Consider the following 16319-nt stretch of genomic DNA (forward strand, 5'->3'; position numbering starts at 1 on the left):
AACAATTCTCCAAAAACTCATCTAGTAAATTGAAAAGTATGGGATAATTCCCAACTCATTCCATGAAGCCAGCACTGCTCTGACACAAAAACCAGATAGAGGTGCTACAAGAAAACTACAGACCAATATCACTCATGATCATAGATGTAAAAACTCTGAACAGACTTCAGCAAATAAAATCTAACAATATATAAGAGGGTTAGTATATCATGACCAAGTAGGGTTTATCCCAGGAATGCAAGGCTGTGCCAATGTCCATAAATCAACCAATGTAATGCACTATATCATACTAAACTAAAAAAGAAAAACACAGGATCACATCAGCAGATGTAGAAAAAAAGCATCTGACAAAATTCAACATTCGGTCCTGATAAAAATCCTCAACAACTGAAGAATAAAAGGGAACATCCCCAACCTGTGAAAAAAACAACCCCACACAGAACCTGCAGGCAACAATCGTCCTCGTGGGGAGCAGCGAATGCCCTTCCCTAAGATCAGACACAGGGCAAGTGCATGCACCACCTTCTGCCCGACGCCACACCCGCCTCACTGTGGCGAGTAAGCAAGAGAAAAGAGACAGAAATTTAGAAAACAATACCATATATGATACCCTCAAAAAGTATGAAATACTTAGGGATAAATCTGACAATGTGCAATACCAGTACGTGAAGACTGGGAGGGAAGCAGTGGTGACATTTTAAAAAACGTAAATAAACGGAGACACACACAGTGCTCACGTCCAGAAGTCTCAATGTTGTATGTGTAAGAGTTCCCAGAGCATCCCCAGGCCTGACGATTGTTCTAGAAGGACTCACCCAGGATGAGCTTAATTCCTCCAGCAAAGAACTATCGACAACGTGTGAAACGTTGTCGACCAAGGAAGCTCATTAGAGACTCAAGGCCCGGAGTTTTCATTGGGTGCTGGCCATGTAGACGCTCTCTGCCTGGCACATACCAAAATCCCAGACTTCCAGAAGGGAAGCAGGTGTTCAGTGTCTACCATGTCGGGCCAACAGTCCCGGCACAGAGAGCCACTCCACCGGTTCTGGGAATGAAGCAAAGTCTCCTACAATGCAAGTTCCCGGACACCAGCCAGGGGCCAGCTTTGCAAGCAGGCCTCTCCAGAGACCACCGTTATGAGCCTGCTGTGTTAACACTTTCTGCATAATCGTAATTTTACCCAAACTAATCTAAGATCCAAGATAATCCTAATCAAAATCCTAGCATGTTTTTTGTAGAAATTGACAGATTGATTCTAAAAGCCATACAGAAACGCACAGCGTCTAGAGCAAAGTTGGAAGACTAACGCTGCCCGATCCGAAGACTTATTAGCAGGCAACAGTAATCAGGACATGTGGCAGTGCCCAGGGCTAGAGAAGCAAATCAGTGCAACAGAACAGAGTTCCCCCCACCACAGAAGCTCATCCTCGACAAGCACACAAAGGCAACTTGGTGGAGAAAAGATAGTCTTTGGACAACCATACGCAAGAACAAAGCTGGGCCTGTGCCCACATCATAAACAAAATTAACCCAAAGTGGATCACAGATCTGAATGTAAAACCTGAAACTACAGTCGTACAAACATCTCCGCTAGGACACCAAAAGCACAATCCCACAAAAGAGCAGACTGATAAAGCAGACTTCTTAAAAGCTGAAAGACTTCTGCTCGCCAAAGGTAATGTTAAGGGAACAAAAAGAGCACCGACCGAAAATACTGCCGACCACACGTCTGACAGAGGACCTACGTGCAAACTAATGAAACTCAAAACTCAGGACGAACGATTTTTGAGTTGGCAGACGTGGACACTTTACCGTGAAAACACAGGATGACAGACAAGCACAGGACAAGATGCTCAACATCCTTCGTGAGACGAAGACCACAATGAGATTGCCACTACCCACCACAGACGACTGAAACCAAAGACAGGTTCACACGGTGTAGACGAGGGGGTGGGACAGCAGGAACCCACACACTGCTGGGGAGACAGCGGACGGTTTCTTAAAAAGTTAAACATGCACTTACCACAGGATCCAGCCCGTGCACTCCTAGGTACACACCCGAGAAAAGAAAGCATACGTTCACATAGAGACCTGTACCCACATGGCCACGGCAGCTTCATCTGTAACAGCCAAAAACTGGAAGTGACCTAAATGTCCACCCCCAGTGAATAAGCAGAAAAACGGCAGTACAATCAAGATGGACTAACGAGGAAGGACCCACTGACGCGCGCTGCAATGTGGACAAATTTCAGGATAATTCTGCCGCGTGAAAGAAGGCAGACAAAACAGAGTACACACCATGTGATTTCATTTACGCCCAATTCTAGTAAAGGCGACGAATGTGTAGTGATGGAGAGCAGACGGGAGCTGCCTGCTTGGGGGGGTGGGGTTACAAAGAGGAAATTTTGGGGGGTGAGAAGCACGTTGTCTCAGATCACGGGTGAAGGTTTCATGGTGAACACGTGTCTAAACCTACCCAAACCGCACACTTTAAACACGTGTTCACCTTGCACTGATCACACCGCAGAAAAGCTGCGAAAAGCCAGCTGGGCTGCCCGAAGCTCAGGGAGAAGGTTCCAGGGGCCGGGGGCGCACCAGAGCCACACAACCAGGACAACAGGGCCCCCCAGTCCTCAGGCACCGCGGCGGGGCGCCGTCCGTCCGTGACAGCAGCCCCAAGCCTCCTGAGCCCTGCCCATGGTCAACCGAATATGACGGCAGTTTTCCCCGAAGCTTTGCCGAAGCTTTATCCCCCTCCGAGATGAGACCCAGGCTACTGCCGGGTCCCAGGCCTTACCTCCCCAGGTCACGGCACTTTCCTTGGGTGGCTGGACAGACACGCTCCAGCCCGCGGGGGACCCGAGCCCACAGGCGCCCCTCGCATGCACCCTGCCATGTGAGCCTGCCCCCTCTGCTCCCCGCGGCGAGCGCCTGCGGGCTGGAGCGCTGTGTGGGGGCCCATGTCGTTCCCACAGCGACAGTGACGTGATGGTGATGGTGACACCCACCCCAGGCCACACAGCCACCCGAGGGAGCCCAGCAGCATCACCTCCACAGCCTAGGACTTTCAAGTTTGCTGCTCTCCTGCCGCCATGGGGCTCTTAGGAGCCACGTTCCCCGGACCACAGGACACACGTCCACCTCTCTGGGAAACAGCCATCAGAGCCTCTGGGCTCACATTCCTTGTCCCTCACACACGGGGGACCTCGCCTTTTCTGTGGGACCATTTCCTAACCTGGAGTTACACGGGGAAGCATCATGGCCCAGGCACACGTCCCCTCTGGTAAGGCAGCGGGTCCTCTGAACAACTCAGACATCTGCAGGGACAGCCGAGGACACGGAGGGCTTCCCGGTTTTCCCTGACTCCGGCCTCTGTGCTCACGGGCAGAGCACTCAAAAAGCGTGTCCACAGAGCACATAACAGGGACACATGAGAAGCAGCCCAGGGTGGCCCCTGGCCCCGAGGACACCGCCCCTGACGCCGCTCCCATCACCACACCCCCTCTGCGCACCTGGCCCCCAGTAGCACCATGCTTCCTGATTCTTCCCCAACAAGAAATTCTGGAGAGGGTGCCTGCACCCCTAGAGCCCGGCGTCCTTCCCCACACACAGTGCAGGAGGGGACTGCCCCACACGGACCTGGGGACCCTGCATGACAATCCTCACCAGTGACAAGTCTCTGCCAACAGCACCCAGGAGGTACTTCAGCGCAGAACCCCGATTACCAAGGGCTGTCCCAGATCCTTCTGCGCACAAACGTTTTTAACAAGGAAAACGACACTCGAAGGACACAGCGGTCTCTTCTTAGATTAAGGCTGGATTTTCCATAAAGCCTCCTTTTTCAACAGAACTGCAGCTCTGAAGGTTTCCACAGATCTCAGCCCATGTGCAGACCAGCTTGCCTGCGCTAAACTTTGCAGATTAGCAGCCCCCCGGCAGGACTGGCTTACTTTGCCTGCACCTGTACCACCAGATGAAGGCAGAGGGATCTAATTTCCATCTGCAGCAGAAGCGACCTGAGAAGGACCGTTTCTAAACCCGACCAGTAATTTTACCCAAGAGTGTGTGACAAACACGCTTTTGAATGTCGTTAAGGAAACAAAACAAAACAGCCGAAGCTTGAAGGAACATAAAAATAGCACCCACGGAAGCCGCGATGAGGGCAGCGGCCCCGGGCACTAGTACACCCAGCATCGTGTGCACAGTGCACACAAGCCGACCTGGAGGTCTGGTAGCGCCCTGGTGCTCTCGCCACAGCGTCACCCACCTGCAAACACACGAACCGCTCGGTGGCAAAGGGCTCCGCCGCAGAGCCTCAATCACGGGCACGCGGCAAGGCCCAGCAGGGCCAGCCCGATGGCCACGTGTGTCAGCCCCTCCCGGGCCAAAGCTCCCGCAAAGGGCAAGGGGAGTGGGGTGTGCACAGAGCGCCAAGCTCTGGGGCTCATCAGGCCCTTGGGCCCGACTCCCCAATGAGGGACCTGAGGCCAGAGGGGCCTCGTCCACTGCCTCTGCCTTCTGGATTCCAGAAGTTAGCAAAGCCTCCTTTGGGCGTGTCCTCAGCACTCCTCAGTGTGACAGCCGTCACCAGGGGACCCCAGAGAGCAGCTCAGTCTCCACCACCTGACCCCTCGTGGCACCGAGCCGGTCCCAAGGCAGTTATCCTGAGACCCCGGGGAAGACTGAGGGCTGCTGCCGGGGAAAACGCACACATCCCGGGTTTATCTCCTAAGACAGCAGCACCAATAAAAACTGAACACTTTTAACGATCTATAAAATAAACATCATTCAGCATTCCCAGGACAGTTGAAGAAGAAATATTCCTTCTGAATATATATGATTTACAATAAAATGACAACACAATTTAGAAAACGACCTAAATAGACATTTTCCCAAGGACAACGCACAAATGACCAAGAAGCTCGTGGAAAGATGCTCAGCATCACAGGTCGTCAGGGAAGTGCAATCACAGCGTCTATGACGGGAACGAAACGAGACAAGAAAAACTTTTGGTGAGGACATGGAGAAACTGGGAATGTAACGTGCAGCTGGTGGGAATATCGGAAAACGTTCTGGAAGTTCCTCAAATGACTGAACACGGAGCTACCTGTGGCCAGCAACACTCCCATGTGCGTGCCCAAAGAACTGAAACGTGCATCGTATACAGACTCGTACACGAGTATTCACAGCTGCATTATCCCTGCAGGTAGAAAGAATCCAAATGTCTTTCGATGGATGAATGGATAAGCAAAACGCAGTCTATCCCTGTAGTCACAAAAGTGACAGTGAGAGAAGCCAGTCACAAAAGACTGCATCTGGTATGACTCTCTTGTGTGAAATATCCAGAACAGGCAAATCCAGAGACAGAAAACAGAGGAGTGGTTTCCCAAGGTTGGGGTCAGGGGGAAATTGGGAGGGATAGGGTTTCTTTTTGGGGTGATGGAAACGTTCCATAATTAAACCTTTTTTTTTTTAAGTGATTTCTACACCCAACATGGGGCTTGAACTCAAACTCCAAAGTCACATGCTCTTCTGAACGAAACAACCAGGTGCCCCCAAGAAATGTTCTGTAATTAGACAGTGGCGATGATAATACAACATTGTGAAGGTACTAAAAACCACTGAATCGTGTACTTTAAGGTGATTAAAATGGTGAATTTGCTGTGAATTTTATCTCAAGAAAATTTCAAGGGTAAATTTTATGGTATGTGAATTATACCTCAAAAGACAAATTTTAATGAACAAAATAGTTTTAATGTATATGATATCTTATACAGAAAAATACAGATATAAACAGCCACGTTAGTAGTATATTTTCTAATGCTGGAGTTAAAATACTTCTTTTAAACTTCAAGTATAAGGTGCTGTCCTTTGTATCCTGGATCACTTAAAATAAATTCAGCAACCCATGCACCCATCAGGTGTGACTGATACACTGCAGTGAATTAAACCAAGCGGTAGGGAGAGAAAAGTGGGAACTAGATAAGCAAAAATGTCAGCCGAGGATAATACCGGGTAAATACAGAAAGCATGAAATGAGATTTGCGATGAGGAACACAGAAGATGCTTTTTAAAAAGTACAGATTCCTGATCTGTATCAGACAGACCCAAACTTTTTCTACACTTCTGAGAGATTCCTATGTCCACACAATTTCATTAATAAATACTAAAATAAATTTTAAAATAAACTTAAAGAGAGTTCTGGCTTCCCTCTCAGGAAAAACGGCTGCTGTACCCGGGCACAGGGGAAGGCGGCCCCACTCTTCAAAAGGAGCCCCCGAGGTGACCCCTGCACCTGCAGTGAGTGTCCCAGGAGAGGTGCGGGTAAGGAGCCCGCGCTCCAGGCGCCGGGACAGGACACGGGAGGGCCAACCCGAGTCACGCCCCCTCAGCGTTTTCACAACCCGCACACCGACCAAGATGGGATGTGTTAGGTCCCACAGGGTGTTTTCTAGACAAGACTTGAAAGCAAGGAGTTTAGCGCTGAACAGATGCGTGCAGGGCGAGGGACAGGCCAGCCTCCTCCCAGCCACGGTCAGCCCTCCCTGCCCCTTAACTGCTGCTCAGAGAACGGCTGACAGCCACGAGGGATTCCTCATTACTTAAACGTCTGGAAGTCCCTACCTGTCAGGGCAGTGGCTTCCCTGGGTTGGCAGACTGACGCCTTCCTTGCCCACAGCCCATGAGGGTTCCCATTCAGCCTCACCCCCTCCAGGTTCACCGTCTGGAGAACGCGGACAGGGAATCTGCACCAGGAGACGGCGGCCTGATGGGCACAGGGACCCGATTTCTCACCCGCTGGCGTTCTGGTGCTCCAAAGGCGACGAAAGAGATCTGGTCTTTCTAAGAGGATGCTGAGCAAGCCGCAGGTGAAAAGAGCAGGCACTTTGAGGAAGCTCATGAGTCAGGAGGAAAGTGCAGGAAAAACACCGCAATGCTGGCTCCAGATGCGAACAGACAGCTGTACCCGGAAGCTGTTTCCCACCGGAGCCCGAAGGGGCCGTGGTGACACTAACTGCCTCACAAGCCCCCGGCGGACCCCCCCCCCCCGCCAGAAGACAGGCTGAGTGGTAAAGCCTTCCCTCAACTGTCACACCCCCACCCCACATGCCCCACGCACTACACGCTTCAGCCACACCAGACCACCTCCCTACCCTCACCCAGGCAGCCCCTCCCCCAAGGCCAGCTCAGACAGACCCAAGCCCCCCCATCACCAGCCTCACCACATCTGTCTTCACTTTCCCCCCTGACCCCAGTCCTCTGTCCCCCAGCCCCCTCTTTGTCCCCAGCCCCTCTCTGTCCCCAGCCTCCCTGTCTCCCAGTCCCCCCTCTGTCCCCAACCCCCTGTCTCTACTGGCCTCCCCTCTCTGAGGCAGGAGATCAGGTTAGAGAAGGCTTCCCAGGGACTGACTCGAACCACCATCCATCAAGTGTGGTGTGAGAAGGCACAGAAGCTATTTTTTACAGCCAAGGGCTCCAGAATTAGAGTCAGTTCTGTTCTGACTGCGGGAGTGGACTCCCTCCGCAGCCCGGACGGTCACCCTGATGATGGAAGCCTCGCCTTGGCCGAGGTGACCACAGCTGGCCCAGAGTCACGGCAGGAGCCTGCCCCGTGCAGTGGCCACACGAGCTGCAGACAGTATGAGAGGTAGAAGGAATCCCCCAGCTCCTTTTCCCCTCTGCTGACCCTCTGCTGAACCCGTGAAGTTTTCCAAAGAGCAAACTCTAGTCCTTTCTACCGACCCCTTCCTCTTCCTCACCAGGCAAGTCCCTTACACGGGTGCCCTCTCCTCGCCACAGCCCCCCGGCAGGCCTACAGACCTGGCCACGTCCCCAGGGGACAGCCAGCGTCGCACAAAGCCAGCTCCAGTGAAAAGGTGTTCCGGGGAGGAGCCCCCGCTGCTGGGGTCACGGCCAGTCCCTCACAAGTGCTGACACCACGCCAGCATCGGGCATGCACACACCCCAGCTGTGTGACCTTGAGACAAGGGCCTAACCTCACAGCGCCTCAGGATGCCACGCCGCCCCATGAGGTCACGCCGTCTGGTAATTAAGACCCACGGACACAGAACGAGCTCGGCCCACCCTCGGCAGCCCTCGTGGTGAAGCCACCCACACGCCTTCTTCCCGAGACACGCACACAGGTGCTCGGCCAGGAGGCCGCGGTCTCAGAGGGACCCAGGGGGCCCTGGGCACCGGCACAGGTGTGTGTGCGGTATGGCACCTCATCTCCCTCACCACAGGGTCCAGTGGGCCCAGCACAAGGACGAGGAGGCCGGTCAGTGTCCTTCTAGCCCTGGGCCCTCTGACCCACCACATGGGAATTACAGTCCCTCGAGCTGGATGGGACCCCAAGAGCCTCGAATCCCAACACTTCACTGGCCGATAGAAGCAGGAGTTGCCCCGATGCTCCTCCAACGACAAGAAACCAGCATCTGGCTCCCACGGTCTACACTCCCCAGGGGCAGACACGGCTCACGGCACACGGGAGGGGCAGGTGCCAGGGACCACCCCCACCGACCAAACAAAACCCCCTTCCAGTGCCCCCAGTGACCACCCTGATGGGCATGCGCACCTAGAAGGGGGCATTTTCTTGTATGTAAACTATACATGGAGACGTTTTTTAAAAACAGACCCCCTTCTTCAACCTCCATGCACTAACTCCACTCTCAGATCATGAAGACACATTTCACAGAGAAAAGGAAGCTTCCCACAGCTGCGTGGGGAGTTCCCACTGAACAAACTGCGGGGGGGGGGGGGGGCTCCTCTGCGTCCCCACCAGGGCAGGGGGCCCCTCCTCTGCATCCCCGTCAGGGCAGGGGACCCCTCCTCTGCACCCCCACTGGGGCAGGGGGCCCCTCCTCTGCATCCCCGTCAGGGCAGGGGACCCCTCCTCTGCACCCCCACTGGGGCAGGGGACCCTCCTCTGCATCCCCACCAGGGCAGGGGACCCCGCCTCTGCACCCCCACTGGGGCAGGGGACCCTCCTCTGCATCCCCACCAGGGCAGGGGACCCCGCCTCTGCACCCCCACTGGGGCAGGGGGCCCTCCTCTGCATCCCCACTGGGGCAGGGGCCCCTCCTCTGTGCCCCGGCGGGGCAGGGGCAGCCACCAGCCTCTGCATGGCTGAGGGACTCCATGGTGGCCCAGAGACCACGTGCTGTCACGGGATCCCGCCAATGCAGCTTCACCTCCTGTCTCTCAGCCAAGGGCTGAGGAAAGCCAGCGTGCCACCGAGGGGGCCGGGTGCCCCTCCACACAGCCCCGGGCCTCGTGGGGTCACAGAGGGCCTGGCCAGGCAGGGGCCAAGGCCAAGTGCAGCCCCGCAGCTTGTGGCCTGACCCCAGGGAGGCAGCTGGTGGTCAGTCTGCTGAGAGAACCAGTGCCTCGTCAGCTGTCTCATTCCACCCCAGGGAACGAGAGCAGCAGAGACCCCAGCCTTCCCTGAGGAGGAGACCCCTGCCCCCTCGGGTCACCTCTTAGGGCTCCATCGCAGACCCCATTAATGACGGAACAGTTACGTAACCTGGAGCGGTCCCTGCGCCTCCCAGACCTCGAAGCCCGCCAGCACCCCCGTGTGGCCTGTCCCCGCCGGTGCAGGCAAAGTCCTTCCTGCTGGAAAAACACTGCAAGAGACCACGGGGGCCCAGGGTTCAGGCCTGGGCGCCGCAGGTGGCGGGAGGCCCAGCACCAGAGGCCACAACCACAACCAGAAGCTGTTGGAGAAAGTCGTGTGAACCACACAGCCACGGGCTCTCCACACGAGCCACGTTCAAAAGACCCCCATGTGCCCCGAGCGGCATGGGCAGTGCTGGGGGCTCTGGCCACCGTGGCCGGTCCCGGACCCCAGCTCCGGGCCCCCCCGGCCCCTGCCCCCAGATGCCCACAAACCAAGGGAAGGCTGTGAACGGAGGGCTGCCCTCCAGGAGACAGGGGCGCTCCCAGGGTCCGCGACACACACGGTGACAAAGCAAAGCGGGCCAGCCAGGGCTGAGCTGCTGGGCGGGCCGGGGCTGCCAGCTCTGTCCTACAGGACAGGACGCCCTGATCCCGCGTGGCAGGCGGCTACAGAGCGAGCAGGGCCATTGCCCAAGGCGGGGAAGGCAGGTTCCCAGAGGGCCTCGTACAGCAGCCACAGAGACAACACGCTGCACGCGGTGGGCGCCAGGAACAGAGCCGAGCGCCCCACTTGTCGCGGTCACTCTGTGGGCCCTCACGCTGCCTGGTCCATTGGTGTCCCCCGCGCCTGGGCACACAACCCCCCGCCCCCATCCCGCAGACAGGCTGTGGCTCCACACTGAACGGCTTCTGCCCCGGTGTGTGCGGCACAGGCTGGGGTCCCCGCGGGAGCGGGAAGGGGGCACAGCCGGCAGGAGAACCACCGAGGGCAGAAGTAACATGCAGATGGGGGGGGGGGGGGGGAGGCTGCACCTGTGGTGAGAGCCCGCCCATCGGAGAGTGCAGGGCCCCAGGGTGATCCAGGAGCAAACACACACAAGGCTGCCAGCGAAGATGGGGGGACGCGTGGTCCTGCTGTGAACATGGCTCTGGGGCCCCAGCCGGCCTCTGACTGCTGTGTGCCTTCCTGGCTAGTGATCCAACCTCTCTGTGCCTGTAAAATGGGGGAATCACAGCACACTGTGCACAGGCCAGCATGAAAATTAAATGACCGATTTCCGGTAAAAGACTTAAAACAGCGTCTGGCACCTACTGAGCACTGAAAATCAGCTACCTTTAAAAACAAAGTCTACCAAACAAAATCCCCTCGCGGCCAGGGGCCACTTCCCAGGTGGCAGGTGGCCTTCACCCCTCGTAGCTTCATCCAATGGCAGTCGTGCTGTGCTGCTTCCTGAGATTAAAAGCTCACCAACCCCCCCCCCCCCACCGAGCCCAGCAGGGGACCTGCCCATCAGCAGTTTCTGAGGAAGAGAACAGAAATTGGTGGGGCTCGGGGGCCAGCCCAGGCCTCTCCCTGCACTCAGGTCCCGCTCCCTCAGCGCCCCCTCCCGGCCGGCTCCCCACTGGCAGAGTCCAGATCGCCGGACACACCCGCGGCACCCTGAGGTGACGGGACGTGGGGACGCAGCAGCAGGCCAACCAGACACGGGGTTTGGTCAGTGAATGAGGCACAAGGCCATGCGTCCCTGTCGTGGCCATCACACACGGGAACAGGATGAAAGACTGAGGGGGAATGGGCTCTTTACATCCTTTCAAAGTGTCCCCCAACAGGTACAAACCACCCGCAGAGGCGTGGGGGCCGGTGGAACAGCGCCGTGTGGCCCCCAGCACTGGAAGCACGGGGGACCTTCAGCCAAGCTGCCCCAGGACCCCCAGGACAAAGGTCCGGAACTGAGCCCTGGGAGCGGACGGCCAACGGCGAGGGCAGCTCTGGCGTGGTGAGGCCGCAGGCGCCAGGCTCGTGGGACCAGGCCGCGCTGTGGCCGTGGAGGCACAGGTCCTGCCTTCCAGAGGGAACACTGGAGGACGTGGGTGTCACCAAACACCGAGTCAGCAACTTGTTCTCCAACAGCTCGAAAAAACACTACCGGATTCCCACCTTAACTCTATGGTCTCTCGAAAAATTTTTAAATATTTAAAAATCAACTCTCCGTGAAAACAAAACCACCCCGGGTCAAAGTGACACTCAGCTCTCACCACACTGCTCTCCTGGAAGCTCCCCGTCCCCCGCCCCTGCCCAAGCACCTGTGCTTGTCTCTGTGACCCTGCCGAGTGCCCGCTCAATCCAGGGACACAGGGACACAGCCCTGACCTACGACCCCACGTCCCCGAGCTCACACTCCAACAAGGAATAGGGGGACGCCAGGCTCTGGGGGGGAGGGGGGGCATGTGGCGCCTGTGGGGCCACCAGAGAAAGCTCAGGACAGGGGCCTGTGGGGCTCCTGCTGTGCGGGAGGGAAGCCACAGGGCGGGGGAGGAGGTGGCTTGCAACCACTCTGCCTGGACAGGGAAACAGGGTTAGCAAAGACAACAGCGCCATCTGGCTGTAGGACTGCAAACGCCCTCGTCAGCCTTCAGAGCCGGAGTTCACTGTACTGAGCCACCTTTGCCCCATCCGCCCACACCCACCCGCACCAGGCGGGCCAGGGGACCAGCGGGCGGGCCAGGGGACCAGCGGGCCGCTGCCGTGAGACACAGATCCAGGGATCCAGATGCCCCAACCCACCCGAGGGAGCTGAGCACGACTGAGCAGTGAGCCGGAGCACTGGCCCTCACTGAAAAATGCTCTCAGAGAGGAAGCCCATCACGTCCTCGTGGCTAACCCCCCAGCAGAGGCGAGCCCGTCTTGGGCTCTGTGACGGGCTGGCCTTTCTGGCATCCCTCAACTGCAGCAGCCTTTTCCTTTTATCCTACTGCATTTCTGGCTCTTTCTTTTGCTGCTAATTTCTGGTTAGTGGGCATCCTACACTGGACAAGAGGCCACAGGCTGAGGCCCCGTGCCCTGCACCAACAGTCCAGCAGGAGGCCGGTCACCCCGGCCAACAGCCCCGCAGACAAGTGCTTGGGCAGTGACTCTCCACACAAGCACCCTGGACTCGGCAGAAAGAGCAAGGGAGGCCTTGACACAGAGGGACGGGGACGTAGTTTTACCCCAAGTCAAAACAGCACCCTCACTTACAATGACAGTCTGAAGGCTACCTCTAAAAACTTAACGGAGGACATGTCCTATTCACATGAACACGAAACCAACCAAGAAGCGGCCAGGCCCCGAGTCCAGCCTTCAGGGAAGCTCCAAATAAAAACAGACCGTGCTCTCCTGGCCCGAAACATCCCGTGTAACCCCGGCTGCCAGGGCTCCGGTCGGGTAACCCAGTGAATGGGACAGAGTGGCGACGTGAGGGTCTCTGCAGACGCTCTCCCCGGCAGAATAAGAGAACCGCTGTGAACTCTAAAACACCACCATTGACAATCTCTGGAAAGTGTCCTATGGCCATACAGCAACGAAGAAACATCTACTTAAGAAAAGAGGGTTTGAGACATGACCCCGCGTGACAAAAGCTCCGCCCCGGGTGGGGCGGCCAGAGCTCCCAGTGCGGGCACAGACACTTCTCACCTCTGGCTGGGCTCCCGCTCTCCTCCTGGCAAGAAGGGCAGACAAGTCAGGGCTCCCTGCCCACCGGGACAGACACTCCACACCGGGCACAGCCAGCAGAGAGCACCGTCCTGACCCAGCTCACGGGGTTTACGGGTCCCACGGTGGGAGGAGCAGCACGCCGCCCCAGCACGGGTGCCAGAGTAGGGGTTCAGAGGTTCTGTCCCGGAAGTGGGGGGTGTGAGAACAGCCAGTTCTGCAGCTCTCCCGAAAGGGACAACCTCTGCTTAGAACACAGTATGAACAAGTTCAAGCCTAAGGGCGCTGACAGAACAGTGAGGAATCTGGTACCTGAGCAATTACAGGAAGCTGGAAGCTCCACTATGGCAACAAGGGAAACAGAGACCCGGTCGACGTTTACCAGACACAAACAGCCAAGGAGAGTCGTCCTGGGGACACAGCAGTTCTCGAAGACTGCCCTCAAGACACCCCCTGGCCCCCTGCCTGGCCTCAACTGGACCAGACCTGTGCACGCCCCGGCGTGTTATCAAAACCAACAGAGCAATCAGCTAGCCATTAGAGGAGGCTAACAGGTGAGTGTGACGGCAGTGGAGGCAGATCACCCAGGGGCTTGGAGGGGACCAAGTACCTCAACCAACCACAGCCTCACCTGGGGGAGGAGAGGTGCAGAGACAGCGCTCATCCAGCCAGGTCACTAAACAAATAAGCAAACAAGCCTCCCCGCAGCCAGGGTCAGGGATCAGTGACTAGAGTTGCTACAGTATTTTGCAATACAGTTTTCAGCAAAATATTGAGAAATGCAAAGAAATGGGAAAGTGGCCCGCACACAGAAGAAAAATAAAAATAAAATAAGAAACAAAATTGCTTTTGAAAGGGAACAGCTACCAGACTTAGCAGAAATGACTTCAAAACGGTTATTATGAATATGTTCAAAGAACTAAAGGAAATCAATCATAAAGGATAAAGGAGGGCAGGGGTGCCTGGGTAGCTAGGTCAGTTGAGCGTCCAACTCTTGATTTCAGCTCAGGTCATGATCTCACAGTTCATGGGATTCAGCCCCATGTCGGGCTCTGTGCTGACAGTGAGGAACCTTCTTGGGATTCTCTCTCTCTCTCTCTCTCTCTCTCTGTCTCTCTCTGTCTCTCTGCATGCCCCCCCCCACCAAATAAATAAATAAACTTAAAAAAATTAAAACTAGAACTCCACATGACCCAGCAATTCCACTACTAGGTATTTATCCAAAGAAAACAAGAACAATAATTCAAAACGATGTGTGCACCCCTGTGTTTACAGCAGCATTATTTACAGTAGCCTAGATGTGGGTGCAGCCCAAGTGTCTACCAACAGGTGAATGGATAAAGAAGATGTGGTGTGGGGGCGCCTGGGTGGCTCAGTCGGTTAAGAAGATGTGATGTAAATATGTACAGTGGAATATTGTTCGGCCAGAAAAAAGAAGGACGTTCTGCCATTGGCAACAAGGATGGACCTTGAGGGCACTGTCAGTGAAATAAGTCAGACAGAAAAAGACAAAAATACCATATGAGCTTATTTATATGTGGAAATCTGACAACAACAACAACAACAAAAACAAAGCCACAATAAGCCCGTGGACGCAGAAAACAGATTGGTGGTTGCCAGAGGTGGGGGATTCAGGATGGGTAAAATGGGCGAAGGTGGTCAAAAGGTACAAGCTTCCAGTTACAAAATAAGTACGCCATGGGGATGTAATTTACAGGATGGTGCCTACAGTTAACAATACTGTGGGGGCGCCTGGGTGGCTCAGTCGGTTAAGCATCCGACTTCGGTTCAGGTCGTGATCTCGCGGACCGTGAGTTCGAGCCCCACGTCGGGCTCTGTGCTGACAGCTCAGAGCCTGGATCCTGTTTCAGATTCTGTGTCTCCCTCTCTCTGACCCTCCCCCGTTCATGCTCTGTCTCTCTCTGTCTCAAAAATAAATAAACATTAAAAAAAACAACAATACTGTGTTGCACATTTGAAAGTGGCTTAGTGAGAGTAGATCTTAAAAGTCCTCATCCTAAGAAGAAAATATCTTGTAACCATGTCGGATGACTGACGTCAACTAGACTATGTACAACACACGCATTTCACAACGTACTTCACCACATATACAGTACATACGAACGTCCAATAACGTACACCTGAAAGTGATGTCATATATCGATTACACCTCAAAAAATTTTAATTAATAAAGAATTGATACCAATTTTTCACAACTGAAAATGGAAGAGGAGGGAACACTTCCCATCCCCAACCTGCCTTACAAGGCCAGTACTGTCCTGATATTAAAACCACAGTCATCACACACACACACACACACACACACACACACGCACACCAATATCTCTTGTGAACATGGACACAAAAATCTTTAACACAATACTAGCAAACAGAATCCAGCATCTTATAAAAAGGGTTACACATCATGGTCAGGTGGGACGTATACCAAGAATGCAATGTTGGTTCAACATACAAAAATCAGTCAATGTAGAATAAAGGACAAAAAACACATGACCATCTCAACAGACACAGAAAAGCAGTAGACAAACTTCAACGTTGTTTCAGGACTACAACAAACAAACAACAAACTCAGAACAGAAAGGTTCTTGCTTCCGCTAATCTGAGGCATCTGTGAGAACCCACGGCTGACATCACACGTAGTGGCGAAGGGATGCCGTCTCACTCAACTCGGGAGCAAGACCAGCTTGGCCAGGCTCACCGTTGTAGCCATTTCGGACTCTAGGGTAATTAGGCAAGAAAAAGAAAAAGTATCCAGACTGGGAAGGAACAAGTAAGCATATCTCTATTTGCGGATGATGCAATCTTACATACAGAAGTCCTAAAGAATCCACTAAAAAGCTAACAGCACCAATAAACGAGACGCACGAAGCTGCAGGAAACGAGATCGACGTATGAAAATCTATTTTATTTCTAGGAGATAGCCACATGCAATGCGAAATGAAATCAAGAAAACAATTCCGTTCGCCACGGCAGCAAAAAGAAGACTTAAAAGCGTTCGGAAACCTGAACTCCGAGCACCTCCTTGTCCCCGCCTCTCTCCTACCCTTCCTTCCTCTTTCTCTCACACTCACACAATGGGCAGGTTTCTACGAACTGGTTCATGCTTAACAGTAGCAGGCTATGTGTTGGTTAGTTTGCTGGGGACGTGGGCGCACTGGTACCATGAGGCGCACGCGCGGGGCAAGCATGGCCGTGGGGGCTGAGCGGG

The 16319-nt window shown here is 54.7% G+C and overlaps 1 protein-coding gene across 8 annotated transcripts in view; it reads right to left on the bottom strand.

Moving 5' to 3' along the window:
- SLC66A2 (solute carrier family 66 member 2) overlaps positions 1–16319 on the bottom strand; it is a 52588-nt gene that overhangs the window by 19424 nt on the left and 16845 nt on the right. The gene's annotated exons all lie outside the window — the stretch shown is intronic.

This window comes from Panthera leo, chromosome D3, assembly GCF_018350215.1.
Source record: "Panthera leo isolate Ple1 chromosome D3, P.leo_Ple1_pat1.1, whole genome shotgun sequence".
Lineage (NCBI taxonomy): Eukaryota > Metazoa > Chordata > Mammalia > Carnivora > Felidae > Panthera > Panthera leo.